This window comes from Solenopsis invicta, chromosome 5, assembly GCF_016802725.1.
Source record: "Solenopsis invicta isolate M01_SB chromosome 5, UNIL_Sinv_3.0, whole genome shotgun sequence".
In the NCBI taxonomy this organism is placed as follows: Eukaryota; Metazoa; Arthropoda; class Insecta; order Hymenoptera; family Formicidae; genus Solenopsis; species Solenopsis invicta.
The window spans coordinates 4,252,259-4,265,810 of record NC_052668.1 but is presented as its reverse complement, the minus strand read 5'-3'; the positions used below and the strand labels follow the sequence as shown (position 1 = coordinate 4,265,810).

Below are 13,552 nucleotides of genomic sequence, written 5' to 3'. Positions count from 1 at the left end.
TGCCGATTAAGTGGCATGATTAGTTTGCTAATGGCCGATGACATAACGAAAACTTGCAAAATTGAAAAGTAAGACGTGAAATTTCTAGAGTTGCCTGGAGTGAAGCAATTGACGTAACTTAATGAGGTAAAAAGCGCATAAAAGTTAGAAATTTTTCTTTAAAATGCGCTTTTGCGGAACTCGATACGATAATTTTTCGAGAAGTTATGCCAATTTGTAGAAAAATTGATTTTTACGAGATAATAGTGAATTATGAATTGTAATGCTGGCGTTATCAATGCAAATCACTACAATTCCGTCCAGGACATGTTGTTGGTTTGAAAACATATCCGTCTGTGCACGCGCGCGCGCGCGCGCGTATGTGTGTGTGTGTGTGTGTGTGTGTGTGTGTGTGTGTGTGTGTGTGTGTGTGTGTGTGTGTGTGTGTGTTTACATACCACAAGGATAAGGACCCCGTGGTTCGTCAATTCCACAATATTTAGAGACTCTAAACTCTCCTTGTGGTGTGTGTGTGTGTGTGTGTGTGTGTGTATGCATGCGTATTTACATACTACAAGGATAAGGACCCTAGGGTCAACTCCACAATATTTAAAGACTTCAAACCCTCCTTGTGGTATGTGTGTGTGCGTGCGCGCACATGTGCATTAATAATATGACCTTTTCGTATGCGTATTATTTCATTCATACGATTAGGCATACTTCTTATTAGTCTTTTATTTTTATTCTGCGTTATTGCATTTCACTCGTTTTCAAGAACTCTTTGAAGTTCTCGCAGTGTTTGAGAAGCGGGTACGTGATTTCGTACTTTCCTACCAAGATTGTCCCATAAGTGTTCTATGGGATTTAAATCTGGACTATTTGTTGGCTAATCGAGTCGGTTTATGACAATTTTATGCAAGAAATCAAGCACTCTTCTTGCAATATGTGGTCGAGCATTGTCTTGCATAAACAAGAAATTATCTCTCAAGAATAAAGGGTGCGTACGGAACAACGTATAGAATGAGTACTTTTTTCATGTATACATCTGCGTTCATGTTCCTGTAAAAGAAATGCAGATCTGTATGAGCATTTGCTGAAATTCCCGCCCAAATCATTACACCGCCTCTATTGTAGCTATGCCTCTGACTTACAGTGCAATTTGCAAATCGTTTCTCCACTGCGACGATAAATTCGTTCTTGTCTATCTGGAGAATAGAGACGAAAACGACTTTCATCGCTAAAGAGTACTTTGCTCCAGTCTGCGTAAGTCCAGTCTCTATGCTCATGTGCAAAATTGAGTCGAGCTACATAATGACGACATGTAAGCAAAGGTACAGCCGCTGGCTTACGCAAAAGCAGATTTTGTTCCGCTACTCTTCTCCGAACAGTGTCAACGGATAAATTCATGTTGCGGATATTCCTTAAATTATTTCGAATTTGGACAACTGTTGGGTGTCTGTCTCTTAATGAATTTAAAACAATGAATCGATCATCATTATCTGTGGTACATCGAGATCATTCCGAACCACATTTTTTCTGGAAAGAATTGGTGTTTAAGTACTTGGCGTAAGCCCGTTGCACAGTTAACAATGACAAATCAAGTGTTTCTGCAACATACCTTTGACTTCTGCCATCTTCAATTAAAGCAACAACTTGGGCAGCTTTTTCAGGATTTATTGTTGTCATAATTGATCAGTAATTTGGTGGCAAAACAATTAATTATAATTTAAATTAAAGTCGCACAAAACGCATCGAAAGGAAAAAAATCAAGGAAAAAATATTGTCCGAGACAGCTCAAGTTTATGAAGGTTTTTTTTACACACAGCCACAAATTTATTAAACTTTTCGCGGATGCATTAATTGCATTTATTACATTGCATGCGAACCTTTCTTACGAGAGAGTGTTTCTTCGCTCTCTGTCGGCGATATCCCGAACTCGTGTTATATTGTGTTCAGATACTGTCTCAAGCGATTGTTTGGATAGTCCAGAGACTGGACTTACGCAGACTGGAGCAAAGTACTCTTTAGCAATGAAAGTCGTTTTTGTCTCTAATCTCCAGATGGACGAGAACGAATTTATCATCACAGTGAAGAACGATTTACAGATTGCACTGTAAGTCAGAGGCATAGCTACAATAGAGGCGGTGTAATGATTTGGGCGGGAATTTCAGCGAATGCTCATACAGATCTGCATTTCTTTAACAGGAACATGAACGCAGATGTATACGTGAAAGAAGTACTCATTCTATACGTTGTTCCGTACGCACCCTTTATTCTTGAGAGATAATTTCTTGTTTATGCAAGACAATGCTCGACCACATATTGCAAGAAGAGTGCTTAATTTCATGCTAGCAAATTGAGTTGGCATAAACCGACTCGATTGGCTAGCAAATAGTTCAGATTTAAATCCCATAGAACACTTATGGGACAACTTTGGTAGGAAAGTACGAAATCACCCGCTCCTCAAACACTGCGAGAATTTCAAAGAGTTCTTGAAAACGAGTGGAATGCGATAACGCAGAATAAAATTAAAGGACTAATAAAAAGTATGCCTGATCGTATGAATGAAGTAATACGTGTACGAGGAGATTATACCCATTATTAGTGCACATGTGCGCGCACGCACACACACACATACCACAAGGAGGGTTTGGAGTCTTTAAATACTGTGGAATTGACAAACCATGGGGTCTTTATCCTTGTAGTATGTAAATACGCACACACACACACACACACACACACACACACACACACACACACGCGCGCACGCACGCACACACACACACGCGCGCACACGCACACGCACGCGCGCACACACACACACACACACACACACACACACACACACACGGATATGTTTTTAAACCAATAACATGTCCTGGACAGAATTGTAGTGATTTGAATTGATAACGGCGGCATTACAATTCATAATTCATTATTATCTCGTAAAAACCAATTTTTCTACAAATTCGCATAACTTCTCAAAAAATTATCATATTGAGTTCCACAAAAGTGCATTTTGAAGGAAAAATTTTGAACTTTTACGCGCTTTTTATCTCATTGAGTTACGTCAACTGCACTCTATGCAACTCTAGAAATTTCACGTTTTACTTTTTGAATTTGCAAGTTTTTGTTATGTTATCAGCTATTAGCAAGTTGATGCCACTTAATCGGCATTAAAAGTTTTTCAAAGTATAGGTTTCAAGCTTTACTTTCATTTTTGAATCATTTCTGTATTATAAATATTTTCGGTTTTACAAGCGTTTGAAGTTTGGTAAATTTTTCCTAAATTTTTGGTGTACCGCTTTTTTGTTGGGCAGTGTACATTGCATTTATACATTGTAGGAGAGACACTATACAGGATGTCCGGGAAATAGGGAACCTACTTTGAAAATATAGAGGAGATAAAAGGGGACAAGAAAGTCCTATACTATTTTGCGATATTTGCTACAATTACCGAGTTATAAAATAAAACGTCTGAGCCAACGTGTGGTGACACCTCGTCATCACGCTTAGCAACGACACGTCGCGGGAAAGGTGACGCATCGTTGTCCGAATTGGTACGACGCCACGGTCTGAATTTGCCATTTGTGTGTACATACACTGCAAAAATTAAATGTGTTATTTATCAAATGTGTAAGAAGAAGCTTTAACTAAAATAACACATTTGATTTTTGTAGTGTACGTACACACATTGTGGCGAATTCAGACCGTTGCGCCAATTTAGACAACCACGCATTACCTTTCCAGCGCGACATTGCCTACAGGCTAGGCGCGATGGTAAGGTGTCACTGCACATTAGTTTAAACGTTTTATTTTATAACTTGATAATTATAACAAATATCGCAAAATGGTATAGGACTTTTTTGTCCTTTTGTATCTCCTCTGTGTTCTCAAAGCAATAGGTTTCTTATTTCTTGGATACCCTATATATTAACAATATACAGGGTGATTCAGAATAACTCGTTGTATTTCAAGGGACGTATTCCTGGTCGAATTCTAAGACGATTTTTCCTTTGCCAAAAATTTGTCAGACGCTTAGATTTTGAAATATCAGCCGATTATGTTAGCGTATCACGGGTCGAATACAGATGGTACGCAGGGGCGGCGCACTCAACGTTACGCGCGGGTGTGTCGTGAGGTGCCTGCTGCGTCCAGCTGATATAACACACAAGTTTTTTTCCCCTTTCACTCACTCTCTCTCTCTCTCTCTCTCTCTCTCTCTCTTTCTCTCTCTCTCTCTCTCGGTTCTCGGCCCCCTGCTCTTTTCACTCTTCATTAACGATCTCAGATCCGTCCTAAAACATTGCAACCACATCCTGTACGCGGACGACCTTCAAATTTACATTCACTTTCCACCTGCTGAAATTGACACCGCTCTCGCTAAGGTCAGAGCGGACATTGCCGCAATCGAGTCCTGGGCCCTGACCAACTTTCTCACTCTTAACGCTCGCAAAACCAAATCCATGCTCCTGGGGTCCTCCAAATTCATCAATAGCATCCCCTCCTCTCGTATCCAACTTCACCTCAACGGTGCACCAATTGAAACAACCGACAAGGTCACTAATCTCGGCATCTGTCTATCCAGCTCTCTCAGCTGGTCGGAACAAGTTCGCGGCACCTCGAGCCGCGTCAACGGCATCCTTTGGCGGCTAAAAGCTTTCTCCGGCTGCCTCTCCTTGCGCCTCCGTACTCAGCTCGTCACGGCTCTCATCTTCCCCGTCTTTGACTACTGCGCGGCCCTCTTTACAGATTTAACAGGGCAACAAAAATTAAAGCTAAGACGCCTAATGAATTCATGCGTTCGGTTCATTTTCAATCTTCGCAAGGATGAGCACATTTCGGGGTACTACGAGAGGCTGGGGTGGCTCAGCTCTGACGACAGGAGGGAGTATCTCACATGTTGCCTCCTATTTTCAATCATCCTTAATTCGTCTCCCTCCTATCTCTCAGAAAATTTCCGTCCTCTTCACCGCCCTCTCTCACACTTGCGCTCCTCCCCCTCCTCATCCCTCGATCTCGCCATCCCCTTCTGCCGCACCTCCACCTACCAACGTTCCTTTCATTCGACCGCATGCTCTCTCTGGAACAATCTCCCTCCTGCCGTCAGGGAGACTGCCTCAGCTAGCGCCTTTAAGCGCTCGCTCTTCGGCTATTTATTGAGCCGCGGTCGCGCTATAATCCCCCCCCCCCCCCGCCTGGCACATAGCGCTCCTCAGCTTCACTCACTACAAACAATACAATCACCGTTATGTTATTTCATTTGTTTTGTTTGTTATTATAGAATTATTATATAGTTTAGTTATCTCAGTTATATCTACCTCTTCTTTGCAGCTTAGTTTTCTCCTGCAATTTCGTTTGTTCTTAGTTCGTAAGTGATATTATTGTTACTCTCTACGTTTCTCTGTACTTCTGTGCGTCCTTAGAGGGCTTGCCCTAGGACAGAATAAATGCTTATTCATTCATTCATTCATTCTCTCTCTCTCTCTCTCTCTCTCTCTCTTTCTGTCACATTACAATGCTAGCTTTAACATAAAAATGTAATTAATTTTATTCTTAATTTTAATGATTTTAATTTAAGTTAATAATTAATAATTTTAAGAGAAGTGCCAGAAAATTTTTTATACAGTCGAAGAATCGAACAAAGAATTGCACGAAATCTACAAAAGTATTTACATCTCGAGTTTTTAGAAACAGTATTTTTTTGTCACAGAGTGAGAGGGGGGGGGGGAGAAAGAGAGAGAGAGAGCGAGCGCGCGCGTGCCTGCATAAACAAGTTTGGACATGCATTTACTTACGTATTATTCTGTACAGCGATCAATTAGTTGTCTCCATGATGAGACAGACCAAAGTTTCTTTGATCCTTTCGTAAATTATCACTTTAGTATCATAATACACAATTCATTCACTTGATTGATAAAACTTGAGTAACTAATTAACGATTACTTCGAGTAACGATCACTGCAAATAATTATTAGTCATTTGGCGTGTGAAAATGTGTAGCTCGATAAAACTCGTGTTTACGCGCGACGAACAGACAACACGTGTTTACTCGACAACAGGAAAGAGCCGACTGATTTTATGGGTTACGTTATGATCGAATATGAATGCGTGATTGGTTGAACAGAAGTTAGAACGCGACAATTTAAAAGTAAAGTAGTGATTAATATTGTTTTTAATAATAAAATTTATTGAAAAATATTTTATTTATTTTATTAAAATTATTTTTTTATATCAAGAGATTCTACACTGAGAAAAAAAGTTATTGAATTTTAATAAATATTTGTTTGAATACTTGCAATAACATAATTTATCAAATGTAATTAAATATTTCTTTAATACAAGAATCACTAATGTAATTTAACTATCATTTTTTTACTGATCAAATATTTAATTACATTTAATGAATTATGTCATTGCAAGTATTTAAACAAATATTTATTAAAATTTAATAACTTTTTTTCTCAGTGTAGAATCTCTTGATATAAAAAAATAATTTTAATAAAATAAATAGAAAAATATTTTTCAATCAATTTTATTATTAAAAACAATATTAATCACTACTTTACTTTTAAATTGCCGCGTTCTAACTTCTGTTCGACCAATCACGCATTCATATTCGATCATAACGTAACCCATAAAATCAGTCGGCTCTTTCTTGTTGTCGAGTAAACACGTGTTGTCTGTTCGTCGCGCGTAAACACGAGTTTTATCGAGCTACATATTTTCGCATGCCGAATGACTAATAATTATTTGCAGTGATCGTTAATTAGTTACTCAAATTTTATCGATCAAGTGAATGAATTGTGTATTATAATATTAAAATGATAATTTACGAGAGGATCAAGGAAACTTTGGTCTGTCTCATCGTGGAGATAACTAATTGATCGCTGTACAAAATAATACATAAGTAAATGCATGTCCAAACTTGTTCATGCAAGCACACGAGCGCGCGCGTTTGCTCTCTTTCTCTTCCTCTCCCCCCCCCCTCCTCTCTCTCGGTGAGAAAAAAAGTACTACTGTTTCTAAAAACTTGAGATGTAAATACTTTTGTAGATTTCGTGCAATTCTTTGTTTGATTTTTTGACTGTACAAAGAATTTCCTGGCACTTCTCTTATTAAAATCATTAAAATTAAGAAGAAAATTAATTACATTTTTAAGTTAAAACTAGCATTGTGATGTGACAGAGAGAGAGAGAGAGAGAGAGAGAGAGAGAGAGAGAGAGAGAGAGTGAGAAGGGAGAAAGACTTGTGTGTTGTATCAGCTGAGCGCAGCAGGCACCTCACGACACACCCGCGCGTAACAGTGAGTGCGCCGCCCCTGCGTACCATCTGTATTCAACCCGTGATACGCTTAATCGGCTGATATTTTAAAATCTAAGCGTCTGACAAATTTTTGGCAACAGAAAAATTGTCTTAGAATTCGACCAGAAATACGTCCCTTAAAAGACAACGGGTTATTCTGAATCACCCTGTATATAATATACAGGGTTGGGTAAAAGCAGGAACCCTGACAGGATCAAAACCGAAACCGATAACCGGATCATAACCGTTATTTTAGTCAGACCGAAACCGAAACCGAAATATTGTGCAGGCTAATCGATCGTAACCGTAACCTGACATACGGTAACCTGACCTGAAAATATTTTGTTTGTTTTTTTGGTCAAATTTCTTAAAATACTATTAAAAATCATACTGAAGATCAGGTAAAAAAGGAGAAGAAGCGCGTGCTGTGTAGACTTCTCTCTCTAAGAGATAAGAATAAAAGAAAAAGGTACACGGCATTTATATTTCATATTATTTTATAGAGAAAAACTACCAGTAAAAAACGACCATTAACACTGTAAGTTGCTGAGAATGTTGAAGTAAAACAAAAACAAAAAAGAAAAACATTTTGAAAGACCCGAAATCTCCAATGATTTTTAAACATTTTTATATTAAACAAATGTTGTTTATAATAAACAGGAATTTTTTATAATATAATATTTATTCCTGTATTATTTTTATACTTATCATTTTTACGTTATTAAATTTTACAATAGGTAATTGTACATTTGTAACTGTAACCGTAACCGAAAAAGACTGAAATCAAAACGGTGACCGTAACCGTTATTAGTAACAAGAACGAAACCGAAACCGAAAATTGGATATAATTTTTAACCGTAATCGTAACCGGACAGAAATTTTATTTCGGGCAGGGTCCCTGGGTAAAAGACTGGAAACGGTCAAATATCTCAAAAAGGATCAACTATAACAAAAAATATGTAAGTAGCAATGTTGTAGGGCTTAATAAAATATATACCTAATAATAGCTAAAAATTTGACTTTAAATGGAGGATGAAGATCATAGAAGGTCAAATTAAATTTTTTAAATGAAATTGCCTACTTTTTATTGCATATTCTTGTAGCTTATCTTGAAACCTTTTTAAAACACTATAAATAAATCTTTTTTTGTTCAGTATTTTTCGAGTTACAAGACTTGTAAATAACAGTATCTCTGGCATTAGCATAACTTAAGATGCAACGCGTAAAGGTTGCACGATCGAATTTGCACCTCGTGTGTGTGTGTGTGTGTGTGTGTGTGTGTGCGTGCGTGCGTGCGTGCGTGCGTGCGCGCGCGCGTGCGCGTGTAGCAGCAAAGATTAGAATCCTACGGCTCGTCACTTCCATTTTAGTGACTCCAAACCTTCTCTGTTGTGTAGGTGACATACTTTTGAAAATATCGTTTCCCATTTTCTCAATTAATCCAATGTTCAAAATGTTTTCATTTTACCGTTTGATAATGAATTAAACGCTTATAGAAATTATTGATCACATTTCTTATTTGTTCTAAAGTGATCAGAGATGTATAGCATCACTTAAAGCGTACCACGTGGAGATTGCCGGGTCGGATTTACACCTTTTTTTGTGTTCGAAGAAAGATTGGAGGATGATCCAACTAGTTAGGGTAAAATCAGTCGGTGATCCAACCGGCAGTACTGTAACTTTCAAGTCTTATAACTTGAAAAATACTTAACGAAGAAACATTTATTTAGTATATGGAAAAGTCTTGAAATAAGCTACAAAAATATATAATTAAAAGTAGGCAGTTTTATTTAAAAAATTCAATTTGATTTTTATATGATCTTCATCTTTCACCCAAAGTCAAATTTTTAAACATCGTTAGGTACATTTTATTAAGCCCTACAACTTTGCTACTTGCATATTTTTTGCTATAGTTGATCCTTTTCGAGATATTGACCGTTTCCGGACTTCTAGCCAACCCTGTATATATACATCTCTTAAGTATTAAAAAAAATATTATTCTTTTTAAATATATTGTTATGACCAGGAAGATCAACTCGCTCTCAAGCTCACTTTAAATAGCACTTGCGCACAAGAAATGAAACAGCGTTGCTTTAGTTTAGTAGTAGCTTTTAATCTCAAACCGTAAAACGAGACAGGACGAGGACATGAACATATTCACACGTCAACACACGACGATCACCGATCGTTCCACATCGATTCTCCCAGACGTTTGGGTTTAACATTATCCTTCCGTTTCTTCAGATTGTCGTTCCGACAATTTAGCGGAAAACGGCTTCTTCTTACTTCCCGAAGAATCTTCTGCTGATTCTTCTTTTTTCCCGAAAAAACCTCTGTCAATTCTTCCTACTTGGAATCTTCGGACAAGGGTGGGGAAATAACTTTTGAGGATCTAACACTCCAAGTCCCCACCTCAGCATTTACCTTAAGGCTGATAGCAGAAAACGAGATATAAGTCTGACGCGCTTAAGTCTGACGATAGTCTGATAATATTTACTTATAATCTATTAAGATAATATATTAATATTACTCACCTCATCTCTTCGCGCACTTAATACATGAGACATTCAATACGACACGTCTTGCGTCTTTACGGCTTTTCTCTGCCTTACCCAACGTCACGTCACGTTACATCACGTCAGTTATGTCTCGTTCTCTGCCATCAGCTTAAGGCCCACAGGAAAACCTCGAATCAAAAACCACGCCGAGGCGATCTTCTAAACAAACAAATCCTTCTTCTACATCAGCGGTTTTCTTTCCCAAAAATTCTGCTAAAAATTTGCTTCTCTCTCTTTCCTCTACAAACAGAACAAACAAAACTAAAATTTTTGTTTTATTTAACAATCTCTCGAGCTCCGCATTTTTCTCCTAACAAATTAAGTTCTAATTTCTCCCAACGAAAGGAACTAACCTGTACCACTTTACATCTATGTCTATCTGATTTTCAAATTTTGAAAAAAGTTTCACTTAATTTCTTCACTATTCTAAATGGATTTCCAACTATTTTGCAATTTTGGATTTTTTGGTACAAAGAAATTATTTTAAATGAAGTTGTAAAATGTATGAGTTTTATACTCGGAGTTGCCCCATGTAAAATCTTTTTGCAGTAAAGATGGAAATTTACATTTAAATTCTAGCAGTTTGTTGGATAGATAAATTATGTATTTTCATTGCTCTAGCAGTTATCAAAATAATATCAGTTGGAGTTTTATTTCTAGTTATCTTCCTTATTTATTTTTATTATGGTTTCTACAAAAAATGAAAAAAACAAATATGTAAAATATTATCTCAGGGAGAAATGATAAGTCGAAGCGACGTCAATTTGACGTCCATGGCGTTTGTAACGTTTCCAAGTTGAGGCATCGATGTCAATTTGACGTCAATGTTTTTCAAATCAAGACATAGCAATCAGATCGATATCAATTTGACGTCGATTATTGACGTCAATCAGACATCAACAGCATTTACAATCTTTGATAGGTTTAGTTATATACTACTGATAAAAAATTTTAAGTCTAATAACATTTAAAAATTGAATGAAAAATGAATTAATTAAAAATTGTATTAAAAAAAATTAAATTAAGTTAAAAGTTAATTTTGAAAAGTATTATTTATATTATTTTAAATAAGAATGTAATTTTTTAAAATTAGATTTTTAATATTATTCTAAATAACTAAACAATAAGAAAACATATATGAACATATTTTATATATAATTATATATATTTTTTACATAAAAATTTTTTACCGGTAATTAAAATTTAAAATTTAATTATGTATAAAACGGAAAATTAAATTATTATTATATTTAATTGTATGTATAGAAAAATTAATTTACATGGTAACAAGAAAAAAAGGCGTTGCAGAAATTATAATAAAATGATAATGAAATCGATGTCTACTTGACATCAAATTGACGTGAAAATCATTTCGATATTGATTCGATAGGTTATTTTTCGTTGAGTTATATAGTAATACCGATAAAAAATTGTAAGTTAATAAAATTTAAAAATTGAGTAAAAAATTAATTAATTAAAAATAGCAATAAGAAATTAATCCTTAAACACGTAAGTGGGTGTGAGAGACCCCATATGAAGTTTTGAACGCTTGCTATGTAAAGACGGAATGAAATAGGAGGTTTGGACCAAGACGTAAAAAAAGTTTGAAATTTTTTCCTCTTTTGATTGATATGGTTCTTCAACTTTTTTGGTCAACTAGAATTTGAACGGCACGGCAGCAAAGTTTTGTTAAGGTCAATGCGACCTATATAGTATGTAAGTGAAACTTTTTTTGTATTTTACACAAAAAAACTGGACAAAATACGTTTGAACAGGTCGGTTTGCGGATGTTATTTGCATATACTCTGTCTAAAGTTGAAATACTATAAAATGCTGTGGAAAAGGGAGTTTTTTCAAAATATATCATGAAACACATCAATTTTCAATTTTAGACATGATTTAATCAAAAATATCTCATATTCGCCTTGTTACATAAGTACATTTTTTAATAGAAATGACAATTTTATAATTTTTTTTTAAAGTATGAATCTTTAGCTTTAAAACGCCGTATTGTAAAGTTTTTCGAAGTTTTTTGTTGCAAAGATATGATTTTTTTTTTAAGTGGATTTTTAGATGCCCAAAAATACCTCATATTCTCCATGTTACATAATTATACTTTTTAAAAGGAATGACTTTGACAAATTTTATTTTGAAAGTGTGACTTTTTAGCTTTAAAACGCCGTATTTGAAAGTCCTTAAACGTTTTTTGTTGCAAAGATATTTTTTGAAGGAAAAGTGGATTTTTGACCAATTTCTCATTTTTGCTTAATTTTTGCCTTTGGGTTTTGCCTTTATAACTTCACATCAAATTATTTTTTTGGCAATGTTGATTGTGCAATCACATTTCTGAGATTCTGAACTTTCATTAAAAAAAAAAAATTGTAGAAAAATATTGAATGTAATCATAATTATAGTTTCATAAAGTTGAAAAAGTTTCCCAGACTCGAAAATGTGCTTCTGTATTTTATAGGAGCGGTGTGTTTAAGTGTTAAATTAAGTTAAATTAAAAATTAATGTTTAAAAATATTATTTGCACTGTTTTAAATAAAAATGTAATGTAATCTATTTGACATTTATACGTCAACATCTACACTATCTATATTGATCTTTCAAAATTTATATATATACCCAATCAACAAAATGTTAGCACTGTGTCGGTAGGCTGGCGGCAGATTTGATCAAGACGTGTTGGCAGACTGAACTCAACTGATCTCAAATTTTGCTTACGTTCTTTTGACAGAACTTATTAAGACTCCTGAGTACTCGCCGCGGCCATATTGAAGTCGTGACGTCAGAAGCGAGAAATTGCGTGAAATGACACGTAATTATGTCCGACATGCCATTTGTAAATAAAGCCAATTTGGATAAAACAAACTAAGCAGATGACTTTAAAACACTTCTAAATATCGGTCACGACTATCCTTTTTCCGCCTAACAATCAGTAAATAGTTGTAAAAAGCATGTAAAGTGAAGCAATTGAAACAGGAAAACACATGGGCACGTAATTTTGTCCGACGTGCCATTTCTAAATAATGCCAATTTGGATAAAACAGACTAATCAGATGGCTTTAAAACACTTCTAAATATCGGTCACGACTATCTTTTTTCGCCTAGCAGTAAGTAAATAGTCGTAAAAAGTACGTAAAGTGACGTCTATTCAGACAGGAAAACACACGGATAGCTATTAAAAGGAGTGAAAAATGTACTTTTATGTATAAAATTCAAAGAAACTTTACTCGCGGTCCATTTTTACGAATTTGGTAAATAGGAGACAAGTCATGTTTTCACAATGAAACACATAATAACAAAATGACATGCACGATAACATTTTATCGTCAATCTGTCACGTTTCACGTGTATTAGTTCTAATTTTGTCCGCGACGAAATGTCGCTACCGTCAACGCGGAGTTCTCGGCTGAGGAGTCAGGAGCCTTAATATCCTATGTCAGTGAAATAACAGCACCAGGCGAGCACGCCGTGCTGCCAGCACATGACGCCAGATAGGCGGCAGAATTCGAATATGACATGCGCAATACAATCTGACGGCAGACTGCTAGCACAAATCGAGTACCTCGTGCTGACAAGATCTGAGGTCAAGCTGGCGGCAAAAATCAAACATTTTTATTCAAAAATTTCCAAAATTTTTATTATAAAAAAAATTTTTTAGTCTTTTTGCAAATTTTATTCTTATTTTTATTATAGGTTAATCT

The 13,552-nt window shown here is 35.7% G+C and overlaps 1 protein-coding gene across 1 annotated transcript in view; it reads left to right on the top strand.

Moving 5' to 3' along the window:
• LOC105194942 (flotillin-2) overlaps positions 1–13,552 on the top strand; it is a 272,683-nt gene that overhangs the window by 214,323 nt on the left and 44,808 nt on the right. The gene's annotated exons all lie outside the window — the stretch shown is intronic.